The sequence below is a fragment of the Triturus cristatus genome, chromosome 5_1 (genome assembly GCF_964204655.1).
Source record: "Triturus cristatus chromosome 5_1, aTriCri1.1, whole genome shotgun sequence".
NCBI lineage: Eukaryota > Metazoa > Chordata > Amphibia > Caudata > Salamandridae > Triturus > Triturus cristatus.
Genome location: NC_140587.1, coordinates 627834067 through 627857879, shown reverse-complemented (window position 1 = coordinate 627857879; position 23813 = coordinate 627834067).

The window sequence follows — 23813 nt, the reverse complement described above, 5'->3', positions numbered from 1 at the left end:
ATCAGAACTGGAGACAGAATATTAGGAGAATTATCAAGAGAAGAACTAGAAATTACAGGAGGAGCAGAAGGCAAAGGAGAGCTAAGATCAGGAGATGAAGGCTGAGAAGTTGAAACTAATGGTAAAACCGGCAAGGGCGGTAGTACTGGAGGAGGCAAATGCTGAAGAGCCGGAACCGGCGGAGGTACTACCAGCAACTGAGCAGGCTGTAACGGCTGAGGCACATTGGCATTTTGCACATAGGGCGGAGGCAACCTCAATAAACGGGACATTAGGGGATCTTCTTCTATATCTTTCTTGTTATCAGAAGGAGAAACAGACAACACCGGATAGCATTTATCTATCGCCATACGATGTTGTCTTTCTGAAATTTCAGTCGCATTGTCAATTTCATCATTCTTGAACTGTTGGGCAGCCTGTATAATCGTCATACCCTGTGCTTTCCTAGCTCGTTTTGCTTGTTTAATTTCTTTCTGTTTGGCTTCCTTACGCCAAAGGCGAAGAGAGTCAAACATTGCCGGCCGGGCTTTTCTTTTGAACAAAACTGTTTCTAAATTATCTAACACATCAGGGTCAAAACTACCGTTTTCTGGCCATTTAAGAACACCATCTTTCTTCGTGTATCGAGTCCATGTCTCGTTAAAGGCAATGGGGCCGATACAATGTTTCGAGTAGAGCTCATATGTGGGAGTTCCAACCGAAGGAATCGTACAAGAGTCCTCAAGTCGGGAGTCCCTATTACAACCAAGACAACAAATTCTTCCAAACTTAGTCAGACCAGGCATTTCACAATGTCTCTGGACTGTTCACAAACTTCAAGGGAGTAAAACTCAGTTTACGCAGCACAAATGCACTTACCCTCGGCTTTAGTCGTTGCAATGACTAAATCTAAGTAACCTAAGGACATCAAACAAAGAACCAAAATTTGTGGGCGCGACCCACGAAAATACTTAACTTAACTAAGGACGTCTTCTTCCACCAACAGAGGCCCGTCTATCGTCTCGCTTTACCATACATCACCAAAGGAATGGGCCAAAGCAGGGCAGCAGTCAGGGCAGTGGTCGCCAGTAGCTGTCAGGAAGGAGTAACCGTGCTGCAAAAGACCTTCGGACCACTTTCGACATACAGGGGTCGCTTAGTGTGGCTCGCGAACCCTCCGGAATTTTCTTGCGAGGTTCCTCACGACCTTCGAGCAGAACCGGTACCACTGAAGCCGCCCCACGTTGGGCGCCAATTGAAGAACCAGAACCTTTTGGACCTGGCGGCACAGGGTACGCCCTCCGTCTTCTGGGTTCACCTGCTTCGTTACACAGAGACACTGGACACTCTGTTGGCGTTAGAAGATTGGATTTATTTAGCTGCAGCTAGTACAGTTATCCTAGAAGTACACAAAGTAGGTTCTCAGGAGACTGCCACTTCACTCTGTGGCGCATAAGATTAAATACTATACAATACAGAATTATTAACAAAACACACGCCCCAAGCAAAGAAGAAAAGAGCCAATAGGTTAAGTGGAAAACAAAGCGGAACCAGTAAGAAGGGTTCGAAAACAGAAAGATCAGATGACTCGAAGAGACCTCTCCTCCAACTGTGTTTGTCATCCCACCCCCGAACTAGTTTATTAACAGATTACAACTGACTTGCAGGTGGTGAGATACGTTTGTGTGTATTGGAGGACAGGCATGATGCAAGAGAATGCTAGCAGGAGACAGTGAAGGCCAGTCGATAAGATATGGTCGGGAAAGAATAGTGTGAGCCTACAGATAGTTGAAACAGGGATTAGGAAAGCTAGACACGGATTAGTGTACTCGGCTAGTCCAAACATCAGCTTCACAAACAAGGCCGAGGACGCATTTCGACACCAAGCTATGGGAAAAGCAGAATAGACTTCGTTCGCCATGCTGCCTGAGTGATGGCAACACAAAATGGCGGTGGGTTACAAAATGGCGGGTCGATTAGATCGTGATCGAAAATCGAAGTTCCTCAGTCCGTGCAGGTGTCTCCCTCGGTGTCCTCCGATGATGCTGTGGGCAAGGTGAAGATACAGAAAATAATCAGTCACCTGTATACATCTGACACATGAGTCCAAACAAAATAGGTCACAGTGCATATCAGGAAATGCATCATGAGTAACATCTAGATTACTCCGCACATATGTAAGCCCTGCACTCCACAGTTGGTTGACCCACCATGCCACTTGGAAACAAGGAAAATTAAGACACAACAGCAAATAACTTGATATCGAATTATACTGAGTAGCTAGTGTCTGGGAACAGTTGAGCACAGCAATACTATGAAGGCATGCCACCTCTTGTTTACTGTGAACGAAACAGTATTGGTGCACCCAAGGCTAAATAACAGACCGCAATGCTGAAGGTGTCCCCACAATCAGAGACCTGTGAGTACTTTGGAAACCCAAACAAAATACATTGTGATCCCTTGGGATTCACAACACTTTACACAATCTACATGTTTAGAATGTGTGAATGTGCCACTTTGTGAACAGAACACACATGGGCCTGTATAAAAGAAGTCACACAAGGAGGTGCACACAAAACTACATTTACACAGTCATTGTATGAGCTGGCAGCCTTATTCAAAGAAGCCACTGTTAGAAAGAAATGGGGTTTCAGTAAGTACATATACATGGCCCCACGGCAGTCTGGATGACTTGACACTCGTAAGTTGGTATCAGCAACAACCAAGGACTTACCCAAATGCCACCACACTGTGGGAACATGGATATGTATAATCTTTAAAAAAGTGTTATTCGAACTGTGCCTTTCTTTAATATGTGCCAGCGTGTCCCCTGAAAGTGTAAAGGTGGTTTCTTGTGCACTTCCATGGGAGACATCTGTCATGCAGGCACATTATTGTCCTTCACAACAAAACATCAAATTCAAGCATTGAAAACATGAAGACATGTTGACAAGTGTAGTGAGTGCAAAGGTACAAGACTTCTTGACTAACAACTTGAATCATGCCACCTGTCACATGGCCATCCGTACCATGATTACACAGTTGGCAACACATCTGACTCACTGCCTGTCATGTGGAGTGGCACACATGTCCAAACACAGGAAAATGCATAAGATAATGGGCCTGCAATTGTGTCGGAATAAGGAGCACCTGCACTGAGGAGACACACTCATGGAAACCAAGAATGTCCACACAGATGTAAGCACACAAAGACCAAACTACGTAGCATCTGGACCACACACTGGTGCCAAAAATGGATGAGCAGGAATCATGTATTTAAACTTTTGACACATGCTGCAAAGCACAAACATTAAACCCTGCACAACATGACTGGGTCACTGCATGTTGAGTGTCTGTCCAGACAATTATCACACACAGGTCAGACCTGGCAAGGAGACATAAGGTTTGGACATGTAGGCCTTGCCCGCACAAACCCCCCATACCTGAGATAATGTGATTGAGACAGATCAAGAAGTTACACCTCTTAATCTGGGTTTACTAAAATGTGCATCAAGAATTCCTAAATGTACTCCACATCACCTTGTGAGGCTGCCAACACATATTTGTGACAAACAACCATCAACAGATAGTTGTAAATAGACACACAGGCACTGCCCAGTGTGAGGATGCACAAGCCAAATGGGGTCACCCTGTCCAGTGGATACATGTAGCACACTTTACATAAATACAAATGAGGCCAGGGAACAATGCCACAGAGGCCAACCTATGCTGAATACACAGAGCATGGGCACAGTGTTGGATGACACACATGATTCAGGGGCAAGGGGACTGTAGTGGGCACACTGCTCCATGGTACTGGAATGATCTGACTGTAACATGAGCAACCGTCCCAGCACTATGCATATCTCCCACTCATGCACACCATGTCTGAGGCCACAACATCGGTCATGCATGCTGCAAGTCTGTTAATTTGAAACCTCACACTCCTATGTTGAGACTCAGCATCAGTGCCAACAAATATGGACCCCCAAATGACTGAACAGGACAGGGCACAGGCAAGGTACCAACCCAAGTCACAGACCACCCCCACACATGATGCAGAAAGCAATGTGCACTTGGATTAATTGGCAGCCTAGATGACCATGTGCAATAGTGTTTACACACAGACCAGGGAACACATGTCAAGGAGGGGAAGAGAGGAAGAACAGCACCGGTTGACTTGGGGGAAAAGGATATGCACTGCACATATAAACCCTGGCAGTGTATCCAGGCGACTGAGCACCTCCAAAAGCTGGTGACACACAACAAACACACATGTACCTACCCCCTTCCTGCTGCTGCATCTCCTGTAGCCGCCTATCCATGTCAGGGAAGACCACCGCCAGGACACGCTTCATCTGGTGGGTCAGGCGTCGGCGTCCGCCATGGGGGCGTGGAGATGAGTCCTTCAGCAGGACCCGGGCAATCCTCCGGGTCCAGCACTGGATGTCCTGCCACCGTTTTCTTACTTGGGCTAGGTGCCGACTGCGACCCTCCACCGATCTCACGGCCCTCACGGCCCGCTTCCAGATTTCCCCCTTGGCGTAGGCAGTTACCTGTGAGGATGACAAAGTGAGACAACATCACTACACCTGCTCCATGTCAGAGAGACACACATTTGAACATCTTTCATATGTTGAACAGGGCATAGGATGCTGCCAAGGAATTGCATCTTAGTCATATGGACATTTGCCTCTGTGGAAGCCCCAATGCACTACATGGCATATAAAGTACACAGGTGGCATGAGGGGTGCGACACACTCCATGATCATGGCACACACTGTGCATCACAAGCAACACCATGCTGATGGACAGCACCTCCAAGCAGTTACATGCCCCAGGCCACTGACACAACCTCAGCAGAGTACACAGACACACACAGGCACAGTTCAATCACATGCCATTGACAACAGTGGATACAAACCTCACTCTGCACATGTGCCACTTGCCTGTGGGGTGTCACAGGTGTGGGGCTAGCTCAGCAAGTCAGACACACAGCACGGCTTACTTCTCACATCAGATGGGTAGAGCTGTTGCCTCATCCATGCAGCTGTGGTGCAACACTTCACATAGACACTCACCCACATGACAAGGAACATTCACACACATCAATGTCCAGGGGGCGTACACATCACTTGGACACTCTCACCACAGCTCCACTCAACTCACACACATCTATGGGTACAGTCACCTGTCACACCGGGGGGACCACTGAATCACCTCAGGATCATAGACAAAAAATGCCACAAAGGATTAGCCAGGCTGAATGTGTCATGCACTATGCAGTGAATGTCACAGTAAGCACAATGCAAGTGAGGAGTGTACACATGAACTACATCATGCTCTGCATGGGAGACATAAGCCATCCCCCCCCGGGACACACTCTAAACAACATTGCATGTCTGTCACACCTGGACACAATGCCAGAAGTGATAGTCACGAAAAAGGTCCACAGTCAAAGCTAGTGGAGTCAGCACTCATCTGCTCCCCTGGTCTCCCATACAGGCTGGGGTACTGTGGGAGGGTGGCATCCAGCAATGCCTCATTCTCCTCCTGGGTGAATGGCTGGGCCCTCTCCACAGACCTTGACATGGTGCCAGAGGAAGCACAGACAGCAGCAGTATTGTCGACAGGAAAGTTGTGCAGGCAAGTGCCCTCTCATGGGTTCTGGCTGACTTATATCTGTCTTGCTGAGGGGCATTCATTTGGAGGAGTACATAGTGATTGGTCAGATTCATTCACATCTTACGTTTACTCCAATCCCTTTCCACATTCACCAGTGACAGCATTTGCATAGTTCAAAAATTGAGCATCATGTCAAGTCAACAACCACTTTGAAACATTGTATTTTGTGGCCAACTGACTTTTCCCGGCCACCTGATGGAAAATTTGAACTGAAAACTCTGTATCCATGACAACCAGCATGCATTTAGTGCCTAATACTTGTCCCTTATGTGTCCCCTATGTAATTTTCAAATCCACACACAGGTACGGTGCGTTTCACACGTACCCTTACGGCACCAGTTGAACAGTGCCTTTGACACGTACGTGTAGGCACTGGTAGTACACGTACGTGTAGGCACTGGTAGTACACTTACCCGTACGTGTACTCCCAGTGCCTACACGTACGTGTCCGCAATGGTAGTACACGTACCCGTACGTGTACTACCAGTGCCTACACGTATGTGTAGGCACTGGTAGTACACGTACCCATACGTTTACTCCCAGTGCCTACACGTACGTGTCCGCAATGGTAGTACACGTAGCCGTACGTGTACAACCAGTGCCTACATGTACATGTTGACACTGGTAGTACACGTACCCGTACGTGTACTCCCAGTGCCTACACGTACGTGTCCGCAATGGTAGTACACGTACCCGTACGTGTACTACCAGTGCCTACATGTACGTGTAGGCACTGGTAGTACACGTACCCGTACGTGTACTGACAGTGCCTACGCGTACGTGTAGGCACTGGTAGTACACGTACCCATACGTGTACTCCCAGTGCCTACACGTACGTGTCCGCAATGGTAGTACACGTACCCGTACGTGTACTACCAGTGCCTACATGTAAGTGTAGGCACGGGTAGTACACGTACGTGTAGGCACTGGTAGTACACGTACCCATATGTGTACTCCCAGTGCCTACACGTACGTGTCGCAATGGTAGTACACGTACCTGTACATGTACTACCAGTGCCTACATGTACGTGTAGGCACTGGTAGTACATGTACCCATACATGTACTACCAGTGCCTACACATACGTGTAGGCACTGGTAGTACACGTACCCATACGTGTACTCCCAGTGCCTACACGTACGTGTACTCCCAGTGCCTACTCGTACGTGTAGGCACTGGTAGTACACATACGTGTGTACGGTCCATACCACGAGTGCTCCTACGGCCACACAACTCTAGTAATACGGACCATACACACGCCCTCAGAGCGTGTGTACGGTGCGTTTCACACGCTTACACTGTTGATAGGATGCGCACACGAAAGGAATGGAGGTCTCAGACCCGCAGAAGGATGTACATCAAGTCATTGTCATTGCTGTCCTACATGTGCAGGGCCTAGGTGTGTCAGGCAGTGATATTGCACATGTCTCCTCATGTATTTGCACAAAAGATGTGTGATGACCTGTGTACACATGTCATGTGTGATGGGGCACTATGTGGCACACTTCCCCTTCACACTTTGCACATGTGTGCATGTAGTACAAATGTGTCAAGCACAGCATCACTGGTATGGCACAGTCACCACCACCTGCAACTGTCCCCTGATGCCAGGGACAGGGACACTAACAACTGACATTTAACGACCAGTGTGCAACGATGTGACTATGTCATGTGTGTGTCATGTGTTCCCATGAGCTTGCTGTTGGTGTCCCGTCAACTGCATCTGCTGTTGCTGCATCCAACATGTGTCTGTGTCTAGATGGGCATGGCACACATCTACACACAGCAAGCCACATGTGGATTTCCATGTAACGTATGCATCGAACTTGATATTTTGACATGAGGACATATCTGCGTCGTCTCAATGTCTGTGTTTTCTGTTTTCACATGTACCCCTTCATCGCAATGTGTGTGATCTGTACATTTGACATTCCATGTGATCTGTGCGTCTAGCTTGCCGTCAGCTGTCTGTATGAGATGACATCCTTAACATGCTGACATGTGGAAGTATGTCACTCTTGTGATTTCTCTGGCTATTCACTGACGCTGGCCCACAGCTCGTTTCAGGGCATGTCATGTACACTTGCCAATCAACGGGTGTAGCTGGCTTTTCGTAGGAGTATCACCTGGCTGGCATATGTGTCCTGGATGTATTGCACAGACCAGACTCTGTATGTAGCTGATGTGCATTAGCAGTTGAGCATGTGCTCAGTTCATTGACATTGATGTTGTTATGTTCTCACTCTTCGTTATTTAGTCCCAATTTCTGCAGGGCACCGCCTGTCCCCAGACCAATGCCAGACTTGGGTGGCATGAGGGAACGTGACTGCATACGCCATTACAGATTCACCCAACAGTTGATTGAGGACCTGACAAACAGGCTGGCATCCCACCTCCAACCGCGACACAGTTATCCTACTGGGCTGACCCCCAACATGAAGGTGATGGCAGCCCTACACTTTTTTGCCACTGGTACGTTTCAATTCACCATAGCTGATGTTGGTGGCATGTCCCAGACGATGTTCAGCCGTGTCCTGCATGATGTTTTGGCAGCCATGTTGGAGCACCTGGATGAATTCATCCATTTTCCGACTCCTGAGGAGTTGACAGGTGTCAAGGGTGATTTCTATGCCCTGAGAGGGATACCCATGTCATTGGGTCCATTGATGGGACACATGTGGCTTTTGTACTACCACAGGCACAGGAGGTCACCTATCGCAACCGTAAACATTACCACTCTATAAATGCCCTTGTGGTGTGTCTTGCTAACATGCTGATTTCCCATGTCTGTGCACGTTTTCCAGGGTCAGCACATGATGCCTACATCATGAGGCGTAGCAGGGTGCCAGAAATGATGCTGCGGCTGCACAACGAACGAGCATGTCTTGTTGGTGGGTATACTCTGTTTGTCCTGTGTTTTGCGGTATCTTTGTATCTTACTGCATCTCCTGACCCACTTTTTTACATGATGTTTCCATGTAGGGGACTCTGGCCATCCCAACATGCCTTGGCTGATGACGCCTCTCCGCAACCCAAGATCAGCTGCAGATCACTGTTACAACGATGCACACGGGCAGACTAGGCGAGTGATTGAGAGGACGTTTGGCCTCCTGAAGAGCCGATTCCGGTGCCTTCACAAGACAGGCGGGTCCCTCCCATATGCACCGGTGAAGGTCTGCAAATTCTTCCTCGTGTGCTGCATGCTGCACAACATGGCAGTGGAGAAGGCAGTGCCACTCATCCTGGAGCAGCATGAGTAGGAACATCCACCCGTGGAAGATGAAGGGCTTGGTCACGAGGCAAGTGAGGAGGAGGAGGAGGATATCCGGAGTCAGCTCATACGCAACTTCTTCTCATAATGGTGAGTCACTGGGTCTGAGTGTGCACGCTTGGAGCCTTGTGTGGCATGTGTTGCAATGTGTTTGTCCAGCTGACTGTATGCTAAGTGACTTAGATCAGTGTTTCCCAAACTGGGGTCCGAGGACCCCCAGGGGCCCGTGGCACATTCCCAGGGGGTCCGCAGGCAGCAGTTTTAAAAGCACTGCAAAGTTCCTTGTAAAATTAGCAATTTGAGCAACTATAAAAGTGTCAAGAAAATGCCAGTGATTAATGTACCTGCTGGAGAGAGAGGAAAGTTTTGTCTAGTGGCAGCTTTGACTTATCTAATGTGACACAGAGGGTTAATATGCCTACTGCAAAGAACGTGTACAATGCATTTTAAAAACAGTATTTTATGTGCATAGGTCAGTGGCCTACTGATTTTATCACAGAGATTCTTTTGTCACTGTGCAATTCATAAGGGAAAATCGTATGCTAGCACAGAGTCCTATAAACTGTCAAAGAACTGCTTGCATACTGCATGGTAAAAGTTAGCAACATATGTTTATTCCCAGTCTATCATTATTCTGATGCTGCTATGTTCCCACTTCCTGCACATGAACACTTTTGTAATGCCTTTTTGTCACTTCTATGTGTGCTGCCTAATGCAGCACACATGGAAGTTACAAAACGTCATTTTTATTAAAGATTGTTTATGTGCAGGAAGGGTCACCATCCTGAACATAAACAATCAAAGGTGTTTTGCTTTTTCTGTTGGAAAAAGCAAAAACGAGGAGAAATAAGGCACTTCATCTCATTTTGCCAAGTTAAGACCAGGTTTTTCATGGTCTTAATTTTGGTGCTGTCTCCTATTTAAGCTGACCTTGTAAATAGAGAGCAGCGTCAAAATCAATGGTTGTTGGAGTGAAACGCCGACTGCAACTCCCACTGCCCACCTTTTTCACGCTAAGCATTGCGTGAAAGGGGGCCTTATTTACAAGGCAGTGTTAAGCCACAATAAGTGGCTTAAGGCTGCCTTGTAAATAAGGCAAAGCCCCTATTGCCACAGGAACATCGCAAAAAGTGACGTTCCCATGGCGATAGGGACTTGTAAATATGCCCCTAAAATCCTTAGTAATTTGAGTACTTGTTTTGAGTGCACACGTTTGTTTATTTTTTTCGAATTACTGTTTTAATGTTTGAAATTTAAATCCTACAAATTGCTTGGGGGTCCCCGGCTTCCAGTGGTGACTCAATGGGGGTCCTCAGGAGTCAAAAGTTTGGGAACCACTGACTTAGATGTGTGTTCTGATGTGTCACTCGAGTGATGATGTCATTCCAATCATTTTAGCTGTGACCCTAATTTTTCTAATCGCATGGTGACAACATTATTCCTGTAAAGTAAATGACCATGTATGCGGATAACAATCTTTTAGCTGACTGCTTGTGTGTCTGTCATCCACAGGTTCTTGCGCATGTTGTCTGGTCGTGTCATCTTTGGCCTCCTGCTATTCCTCATGAGTATTGCAACGTGTGCTGAATCAGCGTTCCATGCACGGACATGTGGAAAAGTCATTTTGGGTGAGGATTGCAGCAAGGCATTATGGGGTTGTTAGGTGTTTGGAATGTGTGGGGACTGCTCCTGTGCATGTTGGGTTACCATGCATACATGTCGACTCACCATGGGGCACATGACATGTGGCATGACACCCATGAATTGATAGTCAACCTTCGTGACAGTCATCTCTAACGGTTTGTGGATTCTGATGAAGGCATGAATGTGTGTATAACTTCCCTCAGAGACATACGGGATGCTACGGGTGGACATGGTGTGGGACATCCCCATAACAGGCTCAATGGGGAATTGCAGCCTCTCCGTGTGCAGAAGGGGGTGTTTGGCTCATCCCCTTAACTTGTGTGCCAGGCCATTTGGATTTACTACATCTATGTTGTGAAGGGGGTGTCCAGTGTAGGTCCCACATGTTCAGCCAAATGACCTGTGTGTCTGTTCATATTGATGCTTTTCCCTTAGTGTGAGCATGAGTAATAAAGGGGTTCCTCACCCTCCATGGTGCCTCATCTCTGTCAATGCAGGTCTCTTGCCACTTTGCATGCGTCATCTCTGGGATGGTTGTCAAAGATTGTGCATATGAGTCTATGTGTAGTTTGGCTACATGCATGCAGGTCTTCTTGGGTTAGAATCTCGATTGTGCCTGAATTCCATGGTTGTTTATGTATTTGGGCATGTTGGTCCCCACGAGGGGCCATCAACGCCTGCTGAGGGTGTGTCTCCTGTGCGCGGCTCGGACTTCTGTTTCCTGATCCTGTGTCAGTCATCTTTGGTGATTGTGCATCCATTTTCTTTGGGTGTTCCATGGGTAACCGGACACTCCTTCCTTTACTTACGCCTGTTGCAGTTGTCCTTTCTGACATCCTTGTCTTTGTGTGCCACTTTTGGCATAGTTTCAAGGACATGCCGCCTGCTGCTGCGGCCCCTGCAGCAAGGGCCCACTAAGTGGCGGGATTCGGCAACACACACGCCTCAAAGATGCTCCTCCCTGCCTACCTCCACCCATTCATTTGGCTGTCATCATCTTGTCTGTGCCACTGTTGGGTACACGCGGTGCCAAAGGCAGGACCGTCAGCACATGCAACGTGCACATTGCACGACCCTCATGTCCTTGCATGACCCACAGCACACTACAGTCTGATGTTGTAGCCATCCTCCAAGCAATGTCTATCCGAAACTCAACCGCCTGAACTCAGCCATACCCTAAGTGCACACATGACACCTTTGCATGCTGAGTGTGCAACTCCAACTGCCTACACAGCGCTGCCTCGCCTTCCAGGCCCTGTCACACCAACCAGATCATGTCCCTCCTGCTCCACACCGGCTCCATACACCAGCAAGGCCATGGGAGTGGGACTCAGGCCTTCAGCATGTGGTATAGTGGCGTCATCTGGCACATGGCCCAGGGATCATCTCTCAGCGTGCCAACTCGAGGTAAGATATCCCACTACCAAGGATGTTAGTCAAACGGGTCACAGTAGCACAAATACACATAGAAACCCCGGCACTCTAGTTTCATATAACAATGCACAATTGTGGAAATTAATCTCATAGACTGCGAGCACCAAATGATGTAGAGAGATGATCTCTGATATGGAAAATGTTACGAAACGTACAAGTATATAATGTAAACATAGATTTAATAATTGTTAGACACATAAATCCAACATGTTACATCTCATGTCAGAAGATGTTAATAGACACATTTCATTTCGTGCAATTCTTGAAGATGCAGATCTTGACACGTAGAGCGTCGTATCAGAAACAGCCAACGCGCGTTTCCTCACCACCGTGACTTCCTCAAGGCTCTAATTACGGTGCTCAGATGATAGGGAAGGCTGTGATATGCCTGGTCCCCTAAATCCTCCGAAGTCCTAAATAGTTATGGAATCCAGATTTCCGTTCCACACAAGGTATTAAAAAAGTATAGCAAAGCTCTATTTGCGGTGCTCAGATGGTAGAGAGGGCTATGATATGTCTAGTCCCCTAGATCCTCCGAAGTCCTAGAAAATTATGGAATCCAGATTTTCGTTCCAATACAATGTTTAAAAAGTAGCAAAAAGCAATCCTGCTTATGGGAAGTGCTGATTTTCTGCAGTCTCAAATCCAAAAGTGATGGACATCCATACAAATATCCCCCAAAAACTATAATGTGTATCTATAAATAGTTCTGAACGTTCATAGTCGTCACTGTCGTCAAGTATCCAATAAGTTCAGAATTTTAGGGAGCCATGATAAGATCCTCTAATCCGCGATACGTAACGTCCCAAAACTCCTGCCGTCCATAGGCTTTCTGGGCCATTTCTGTTGCAGGCACTAGGCCTACTTACACAAGTGAGGTACCACTTGTATTAGGAGACATGGGGTTAGGCTAAATGGAAGGAATTCTGAGGCTTTCCACAGTTTCCAGAACTTTGCATCACAGAATTTTAAGGAAAATGTGTTTTTTTGCCAAGCCTTGAGATTTGTAAAGGATTCTTGGTAACAAACTCTGGTGAAAGCTATGTAAGTCACCTTATCCTGGATTTCCCTTGATGTCTAGTTTTAAAAAATGTGGAGGTTTGCTAGGGTTCCCTAGGTACTGCCTAAACAAGGGCCCAAAACCTACTGCTACCCAACATTGAAAAAAATGGGTTCGTTTTTAGTGGAAAAATGTGGTGTGTCAATGTCTCATTATAACCCATTTCCTGTCACAGGCACTAGGCCTGCCCACACAGTAACATACCATTTTTATCCGAAGACATGCGGGAACATAGAATAGTACAACATTTGTTATTATTGTTTTTCACTGCATTTGTGCCTTCCAAATGTTAGCCAGCCAGAAATACATAAGTGTCCTTGATATCCATTTTTCACTCCCCATATTTCACCATATGAGTTGGTCTATACTTGGTACACAATGAAAACCGATTGTTCGGTGCAGCTCAGTTGTTTGCTCTGTGTATCTCGGATTCTTGGAGAACCTACAAACCCTATATATCACCCTAACCACAAGGCTCTAGCGGATGTAATGGTATATTATTTTTGTACATCGGCTACCGTGAAAAAAGTTGCAGATGAAAACATTGTGACAAATGGGTGATTTTTCCTACTCATTTTCAATATGTCTTTATTTCAACCATTAATTTCTTTGGGAAATCTTTGAGTAATGTACACATTAATTGCATCTACTTTCCAGAAACATATAGCTTTCCTAGATCACCCATGAGTTTCACACTGGTTACCGCCACATACTGGAAGTAGGTCGGAAGCACATAAAGTAGTAAAAATGGTCTGCCTCTTTGAAAAATGGCAAAACTGTGGTAAAACATAGTTTTTTTTTCAGATCTGCATGTTTCTGAAAGCTGGGAAGATGGTGACTTTAGCACAGTATGCCGTTTGTTGATGCATTTTAGGAAAAGAAACTGATACTATTATTCATAGCATTTTTGTCCCATTTTTCCCCCCAAAACTCGAACATTAGCTATATTTTGCCTATTTTCTCAGTCACCTCCATGGGGACTCCACAAACCTGTGAACCTTTGGAATCCCCAGGATGCTGGAAAGAGAGTACTCAAACTTGGCATGGATACCTTTAGTGGTAAAAAAGTTATGGAGGCCTAAGCCCAAGCTACCCCAAATAACCAAAAAATGGCTCAATACTTGAAGTTAAGGGGTTAAAACAATAGTTTTTAACTGACATTTTCATCCAACTATAAAAAAAAATTCAATTTAAACATATATATAGGACATGACTTTCTCTAATTACAGTGAGTTTTCTTGTGGTGGGTGCGTAGGAGCATGTTTTTTGCCATCCCAGGGAATTTATGGTCTATCTGCCAACCTCTAAATAACTGCCAATATTAAGAGGCACTCAACAAATGTTGAAGGGTTGCATCCAACTTAAATCGATGCATGTTGCAATTTGATTTAATTTGGTTTCAGTGGATTTTTTTCAGGTAACACTTGATTCTTGGGGATATATTTTATTTGTGTGTGTACTGCAAGCAGGCTCCTGCTACCAAAGTACAAAACCTGTAAGCAGTTCAAAAGTGATCCCAGTCTTCATGATGCAGAAGCACTGGGATGCATGCAGACTGTTTTTTCATAGATTAAGGCAGTAGAGGCCAACCTTAAATTATTCTATTTAGTTTTGTTTTGTACATATTTATCAACTAAAGTTTATACACATTGATCTATTCCGCTCATGAACTTAAATAACAAATCAAAACCTGACACATCTCTGTAACAATTTCACCAAGAAGTTAAATAATCTCATAGTATCTTTGTGCACTATGATCAGTTATGTCATACAAGATACTATCTCCAAATGTCCTTAAACCCTGATTCATTGTCTTGGTTAAATTGGAGTTTTCATTGGTGTGTAGTGGACTTTGATATAACTCTACTGCTGTATTAGAACAATGTAATGGTGAGAGCTCCATTGAAGAAAATGGAGTGGCTCCAGACTTATAATGGCTAGTATAAGCCTTCTGCTTCAATATTCCAATGTTTGTCTTTCTGTGTCTCCCTTTTTCAATTTAAAACATTCTACTCTTATTGGGTGGAATGTTCTATTAGCCTTATAGCTCTTCCGCCTTGGGCTATACTGGTTGTTAAAGGCCCTCACCCTCGTTATAGGCCCTTGCCTGCAGCTCGGGCCTACAATTCGGGTTCAGGGACTTTAACAACTGGTATAGCCTGTGGCAGTGGGGTATAAGGCTATATTAGAACATTTGAATGTTGAGTGCTTCTAATGGCTGGTAGAAGCCCGGAGCATCAAGATTTCAACATTTCAATATTTTCTTTTCACAGCTATTGCTGTGACCAAAAGCCTCAAGGATCCCGAGGGGCTTTCAATCCTGCAGGATCCATGAGGCCTTTGTTTTACTAATTTGAACATTCTATCCCGTGGAACAGAATGTTCTTATAGCCCTCATAGCGGGTTATAACGGCCATTAAAGGCCTTCTACCTTGTAAAAAGCCCTCACCTTTTTCTTGGGCCTTTAACGCTGGAGCGGGCCTTTAGTGGCTGGTATAGCCCTCTACGGCGGGCTGTGAGGTTATAATATTATGCTTGCTTTATGGAAATTAGTCTATGGAATTTCCAATAACATCATATTGTTTTCCTGAAGAAACATTTGAACTTAATTCTTCAATCCAACCTACCATACCATTATACACGTGTTTGATTCAATCTTGTTGTTGAAGTACACATTCATTTTAGACTGCAAAAAATTCCTAGAAATACAATAGCTCTATCTCGTTATTCAACAATATATTTGTTGCTGTGTCACTAAAGAGTGGTCACAGTGCTATTCAGTTGCATAATTACATTTTTATTTCTATAAGAAAATATCCTTTTTGCTGCGGTAACGACAGCATTTTACTGCGTCTTTTTGTACTACATAAACTGTAGACATGTACCTATAACTCATAAAAACCTTTCTTCTCACTTTGGGAAGTTCCATAAAAGTACTGTCCGCTTTCACAAGGTGAATTTAGATGTGGTTGGGCGTTCTACTGCACTTCCATTGCTTTTTGGAAATTGTGTGAAAACAAAATGTATAGAATAACTTTTACACTATTAGGTCTAAGAGCCTATGGAATAATAAACCAACAGGAATGGATAAAAACTAATATCATTATAAGTGACTATCGAGAGTGAGAGAGTCTTATTGAAAGATACAATCTTACTGAATATGTGCCAATATTGTGATTTAATCCATTTAGTCTCCCCTCCTTGAAAAAAAACCAGGGCTCTGAAAGGTGCACCCTTTGGGTTTTGTGCCACGTGATTATTAAGCCATATGGAGTATGTTCCCAATGTAAGATATAATGTTATGTTTCACAGCCAGATGCATTAATTTCTCGACATGAAAGTTTTTCTGTAATACCTCATGCTGAATTTTCTATAAATTTGAATGATGTTACTGTATGACTTTCTTTAACAGTGCAACTCTTAGGACAGATAAGCATTCATTTTTAAAGCGTATAGTTAATGCTAGCCTGCTTTTAGGTGGCCCACTAAGAAACTTTTAATGAACACAGGCTTCGGCCCATTGGTCAATGATTTTTAAAATCAAAAACAATTCTTCCAGTTGCTGACCAATATTTCTCATTGTTCACCTTGCAAGCAGAATTCTGTCCCTTGACCAGCAATTCAAATATAACAACTATGCTTATTTATCTTGCAAGTTGACTTCTGCTCACTGGCCAATTGTATTCATACTTTCTGATAATAACATGTCTTATTGTTCAGCTTGAAAAAAACTTTTTGACCAGTGAAAAGCAAAATATTAGCTTCTAATGTAAACTGTCTTCTGTCCATTAGGCAACGAATTGCTTGCTTATTATCCTATTGGTGTGTAGCTGTTATTTATATCAATAAAGCAAGATAACTATAAAGGTGTCCTGCCTAGGGCATAGACAGGCACACACTGAAAAGGGAATGCTAAACCTTAGTTCAGGAAAGACACATCAGGCTCCATAGATGAGTAACTTCAGTTCTGGGACATGCCTTGATAGGACCAGGAATCAGTTCCAAAACTGCTTTGCAGTAATTGGCAGGTACATACTATAAGATAAGGTGCAAAGATGAGGAGACGGGAGTCTGCTGAGTGTGAATGGTGGACGTCATCAGGTTGGGGAGAGGAATGTAACTCTTGCTGCATTAAAGACAAAACATATAACAGTGTACGCACAGTACTCTAATATTTGCACATATACTTTACAATATATTGCCTATACACTTTTAAAGTGGTTTTGTACCTATGTTTGTGACCAAGGGCCATATTTATCAAGATTTTTTGCAATACAGCACAGCAAGTAAAGTTGCTGTGATCTGTTGTGTGAAAGAATGAGCAGAATAGCACATATTTTTTACGATATGGCACAGTTCTGCTCTTTCATAGTGCTGGCACACTTGTGGGTGCCTAGCATAAATGGAGGCTTTCTTGCTGCGTCATGGTGCAAGGGTGTCTGTATTGTGGTCAGGCCATTTTTGTGCAAGAAGGAATACCTTACTGCACAAAAACTATCCTTTGAGGCTTATTTATCTCTGCATACATGCAAAGAGGAAGTAACAGGGAGAAATAAAGCTATTTCTGTTCATTATTCCAGCCTCAAGTACGCGTACCATTTTGGAGCAAACACATGTTTGCAAGTCTTTGTAAATATGGGTTTGCACCAAAATACATGGGTGCATGCACGGGAATGCCCATGTTCATATAACACCACCATAAAGCAAGGTAACGTTGCATTTTTTACAAAGTCACGCAAATCGAGCTTTGCATTGGCTTTTAACCCGTTCCCTGCTCATGACGGAACCACTCCGTCATGAGCCACGGGCGCCGTGTGCTCATGACGGAGTGGTTCCGTCATGCTGCGGCCGTTGGCGGCCACTCCGCCCACGCGGCACTGATTCCCCGCCTGTGCGGGCGATCAATGCAAGTGGGCGGTGTCGTGACGGAACCACTCCGTCATGAGCACAGCGCGCCCGTGGCTCATGACGGAGTGGTTCTGTCACGAGCATGGCGGCGCCGCACTGACCCCGAACCCCCCCAGCACCGCAGCGGAATTCGTGCCGCGGCGAAGGGGTTAAAATCACAAGATAGATTTTGTGTTGGGGCTGCACCAAAAAAGTGATGCAACCCTGATGCAAAATCTTAGTAAATCTTAGCCTTAATGTACTGTTGCTGCAATACTGGGTGTAAAGAGCATTATTATTTTTGACCCAGAAGATACAGCAGCTATACCTATCAGTGTTCCTTTAATTGTGCATTTGCTTATTCCTCATGTTTGAAATATATTATATCACGTAATATATTTCAACATAGCTCAGGCATTCAAATTTTTGTAAAACGTCAAGATATTTTCCATTGCTGAGCAGTTACATATAGCAGCATTATATGACGTTATACACATCAAGGTTTTGTTTTTTCGGGACTTGTCCTTGGCCACTGAGGAGCAATGTAGGCCAAAACCAGCATAACAGTGAGGCTGGATGAACGATGTTAATCCAAATGAAACTGTAGACACAAGGTCTGACCAGACACTCAAGTAGTAATAGACTACAGGAGGTAGCCCATAAACCCTAAGGAGACCAGGGCAATAATCTGTAACAAACAACAATGTCTCAAGGGTATTATTCACAGGTCAAGTATATGTAGCACAATTAATTGCGACAGATTAAAGCCAAAGGGGGAGAAAACCAAGGAAACATTTTCAGGTAAATGTAAAGTATATTTCAATTGAACATAGTTACCATTTTATGATGGTAGTGTAGGATCCGCGTAGGGTGTGCATTGGGTAAGTATTTTCGTGCGTGACTGCTATGCGACCGGTACACGACTCCAAGCACATACGCAACACATACGTAATACATTACGCGATGCTCGCGTGCTTCCGCGAAACGTCATATACGTGTTCGACGGGGTAGGTGCATGACTCCCGCAAAAAATGTTAATGTCGAAAAACATATATATATGTATTCAATATAAATATTAAGGCAAGACATTATATGACCTAATCATAAAAATAATATACTTTTACTTTTAATAAACCTATATTAGTTTTTAATGCGATTTTGCAAAGTCGCGCTGGGTGTGTGCTGCCTATGCGCAGGGTGCGCGGACCCAATGTGACCTGAAAAAGAGATTTGATTGGTTCATATCATTTACCATTGTAACTATTGAAGGACCCCACCCATTTCCATCATTCTTCTTTGAGCTTCTTTGGAGGAACATCTCACATCTCAGAAGAACTTTTTTTTGCAGATTTCCACAGCTGCTATTCATTTCCATCTGAAGACAATGGCTTCTGGACAGCAGCCACCATCTGATTCAGAACATTCTTCAGATGATGAGTTTCTTCCTGAACCTCCACGCCCTGAACGATACACCTCAGCGGTTTGGATTTTGTTTTCCTTTTCTGAAGGACAAACTAAAACTAATGCAACTAAAGTCACGTGTAAAATCTGCCAAAGGGTCCTGTCGAGAGGTGATCCAACCAAGAAGTACTCTTGCGTGACCGCAAGTATGATGAAGCACCTCAGGACTCTGCACCCCGTCAATCTGGCAAGGGAAGAGTGCAGAAGAATGTGTGGCAACCATCCGCCAGCAGTGGCAAGTACATCTGCGGCATCGCCATCTGTCGGTCAACCGGACATAAGTCCCGAATTCGGACAACTTAAAATTATTTGTATTAAATGCAACAAACTGCTCTGCTTTGGAGAGCAGTCCATTGACCGTATCTGCAGAGGGCAGAAAAACCATCAGTGTTAAAATTTTGCTTATTTTTTTTTCGTGAGTTTCACTATTTTGTGCATCCTGTTCCCTTTTTTTGTTAAAAACAAATCACAAAATCGTTGAAAAAAGCACAAAAAAAACCAAAAAAAGAAGAAAAAAAAATCTTGTCAGAACTAACTTCTCTGTTTAAAAAAGAGCTATATTTGTATGATAGTGTGTGAAAGTTTAGATGAATGTATGTGTAGTGCATAATTGACTGAACGAATGCATTAGTAGTGTATGGTGAATGTATAAGTGCAGAACTATGACGAAGTCCGGCAGCATCACACAGTAAGCTCTTTAACTGCAGTGTGCTGTGGTACTTCCGAAGCACAGGGATGCAACATATGTACATAAATATGTTGCAAGTCTATGCTTCTCTCTGCACGGCTGCTTAAACTGCACCATGGTGCAAGTATATCTGTGTCGTGTGGAGATTGTTTTTGTGCAGGAAGACACACCTTCTTGCACAAAAACAATCAGTAAAGGCATTTTTCTCCTTCAATGTATGCTGAGCATTGTAGCATATATTGAAAGATAAAAAATAAGGAGAGATGAACACAATTCTCCTTTTTGTGCCTTGCTACACCAATTTGAGGATGGTGCACCATTCACACACATGTCCAGATTTATGATTTCTGATAAAACTGGAGATGTGTCTTGTTCTATGAGTGTTCTTTGCAATTACGCACAGCAACACCTATAGAACGCCCTTTCAACACAAAGTGGTGTGTATGATGAGGTCGTATTTACATGGAGAAGAAAAGGTACACAGAGTGCCTTTTCATCTCTCTTTGTAAATATGAAAGAGTGTCTTGCGCTATAACTATGTTACAAAAAGTGACATATTTCTGTTTGGAAAATTGCTTGTGAATGATAGGAGGTAAGCACAGAGTTATGTCTGCAAAGATGCTGAAAGAAGAATAATTGAAATCATTGCGGTCCTTCAATAGGTACAATGGGAAATATTATGAACCACTCAAATCTGTTTTTTTGCAGCAGGTCACATGATATCCTATGATAGGGACATTCCAAAACTACATATGTATAAACAGGATGTTTTGAAAAACGTTTTAAAATGTTGTAGCTTCTTGCAAATCTGACTATTGTGCATATTAATACTTAGTTAAACTTACCTTCACAGTATTAGAAATAAAAAATAGTACACAATTTTTTCAGTTGTTTTTTTGTAATGTAAATTGTGGTAAATTGCTTATTTTAGAATTAGGATCTGTGAAAGAAAAGAAAAAATAGTTATAACATGTAATAATACATATTTAACAACACAGCATAATTTAAACAAAGTAATTTGTTTGCCTTTTTTGCTGCTCTCAAAATATATTGAATTTCACTAGAAATAGTGATTTCAATCGTACTCATCACAAAACAGCGGGCAAAAAAAAAACAATCAAAAAGATTGTTTAAAAAAAAACAACAATCCATCCTCAGTAAAATACCAGAAAATACAATTTACACATATATAAAATGCTTACTGCTAAGAAAATGTTATAACTTAAATTTATAAACACTGTAAATGTTGGCGCTTTAAAATATACACCGAGACAATGTGTAAGAAAAAGTCCATAATTCAAACATATACCTTTCCTTGAGGCCAAATGGTATTTTTGCACTGTTTTTAATGTAAATTGTCCAATGGTAATCCTAATAAATTACAATAATAAATTCCTCAGAGACTGAATTATCTTCCTAAAACTTTGGCTTTAAAAATATTAGGTAGGAATTTCGTAATTCACTAGGCACACGTTGTTTGAAAACCAACTGGGCATCATTACAAAGTGTCCAGCCTCTGTCACATTTTAGATAGGCAGTGTAATGTCCAGATGTTGTGGAAGGACCATCATGGAAAATTATTGCAATTGCTACAAAAGTCCTTCCTGATATTGATAGTTGTGTTGCTACAAAATGCTTTATTAAAGTGTCCAATTTTCTTCCATCAGCTGTACAACATTGCATCATTAAAATTATACATTGTCCATATTTTTGTAAAAATAATGTTGATAACATTTCGGATTTATATTGGCTACACTCCATGTTTTGATTTGCAGCTTTAACTAATTTATTGAAAGACACTGATTTACAGTCCGGTAATGTTAAATATAGAAATCTTTCAGTGTCTACATTAGTGCTAGATGTATACATACAACTTTCACAATGATGTTCCCATTTATAACAAAGACCAAAAATATTTTCTATTTCTACACTTTCATTTTAAAAAACGGTAAGCATATACATAAAAAATTCCTGACCATCTTGTTGGATATTTTGCGTAAATTGTGTAGAACCAGAACATACATCCAAAAGATTACGAACATCTGAAACAGTTTGTATTTTACTTGTATCTGTTCTCAATTTTTCGTAACAGTATGCAACAAGGAACAAAATCTTTTTTCCCGATTCTGCATAATTTGTTGTTGCAAACCTTCAAGATAAAAAACAACATTGACCACCACATTAGCATAGCAGTTGACACCTGAACTATTTTCAAACTGATAACCAACAATCTCTTCAACAGTGCCCTTTTTCTTTTTGCTTGCAATGACAACATTATCTTGTTCTTTTCCCTTCTCTACACCTTCAGTACAGATATTCTCATACCTTCTTTTTCGACCAACCACACGCTTTTCAAATACAGGATATTGACCTAAATTGGGAGTATACGCTCTTCTTAACCTATTATACTCTTTTACACAGTTTGCATCTGCAGTAACCTTTGTGTCATCAAAATCAATCAGAAACAAACCAGATAATGTTCTGACTCGCGACAAAGCAACATATGCCATACCCTCTTAAACACAGTAGATCCAATATTCACCAATGAACTGTCTGCACTTAATCCTTGAGATTTATGAATAGTCACTGCGTATGCCAGAGAAAATGGAAATTGTTTCCTACGGACATATAAATCTTTAACAAGCAAAAAACGAACTGAACAACGACCAATTTCTTTAACTTCTTCAATATGATCAAATTAAATTTTTAAAAATTCAATTCCATCTTTTTTCTGATAATTAACAAAATCCACAACTTTACCCATTGCTCCATTAACTAAACCTTTTTCTACATCCAAATTATGCCTTAAAATTACCCGACAGTTTATACATGCATATAGAGTCTTTTCTAAACCAGCCGTTTTAGATATCTTTTGTTCTAAAGAATCCAGTTTTGTTTTCAATTTTCCCGTCAAAATAATAGTGATTACTTCATGCTCTATTTTATCGATGGCTTCCATTTTTATAATTTCTTCATTTTCCAGTTTCAATAGTTCTTCGTTGAATATAGAACACTCACGCAGTGTTGGCATTAAGCAGATCACTGATTTATTTTCTGCAATTTTCATGTATATTTTCTCAGGAACTACATTTTCATTTGGAAACAAATTGGAAAGTAATCGACTCTGCAAAGCTTGTTTGCCATGTTCTGTCAGAAGTCCAATTCTTATATCTTGAAGAATACTTCCATATTCAGCATCATTTGCCTGTCGCATATTTTTCGTCAGTTCTTTGTATTCAAAATATGTCAAAATATTCACGTTTCCAACACTACCCAGAGTCTTTCTGGTATCTTCATGCGCATTTTAAATACTGGTTGTCCTTTTACAGGGAGTCAGTTGCAGTAGATCTCGAGTTTGAGACCATGCTTACCTCATCAATAATGAGAAGTTTCATTTTCTTCAGGACTCTTGAAACTTCACAACAAGCTTCTCCAGATAGCTTGTGGTATTCCAATTTGTTCTCATGCTCTACCGGTAGCATCAGTAAACAATGTAAAGTAATTCCTTTAATGTTATGTGCTGCCAACCCAGTTGGAGCAGTGACAACATAAGACAAATGCGACTCAGTTTTTTTCTGCAGATAACTTGTAATTACTTTAATTAAGAAACTTTTTCCTGTTCCAGCTTGACATCTCACATACATTCGGATAGGTTGAAATGATGTACATGAGCACTTTTTCTTTTCATGAAGTAATCCATGGTCA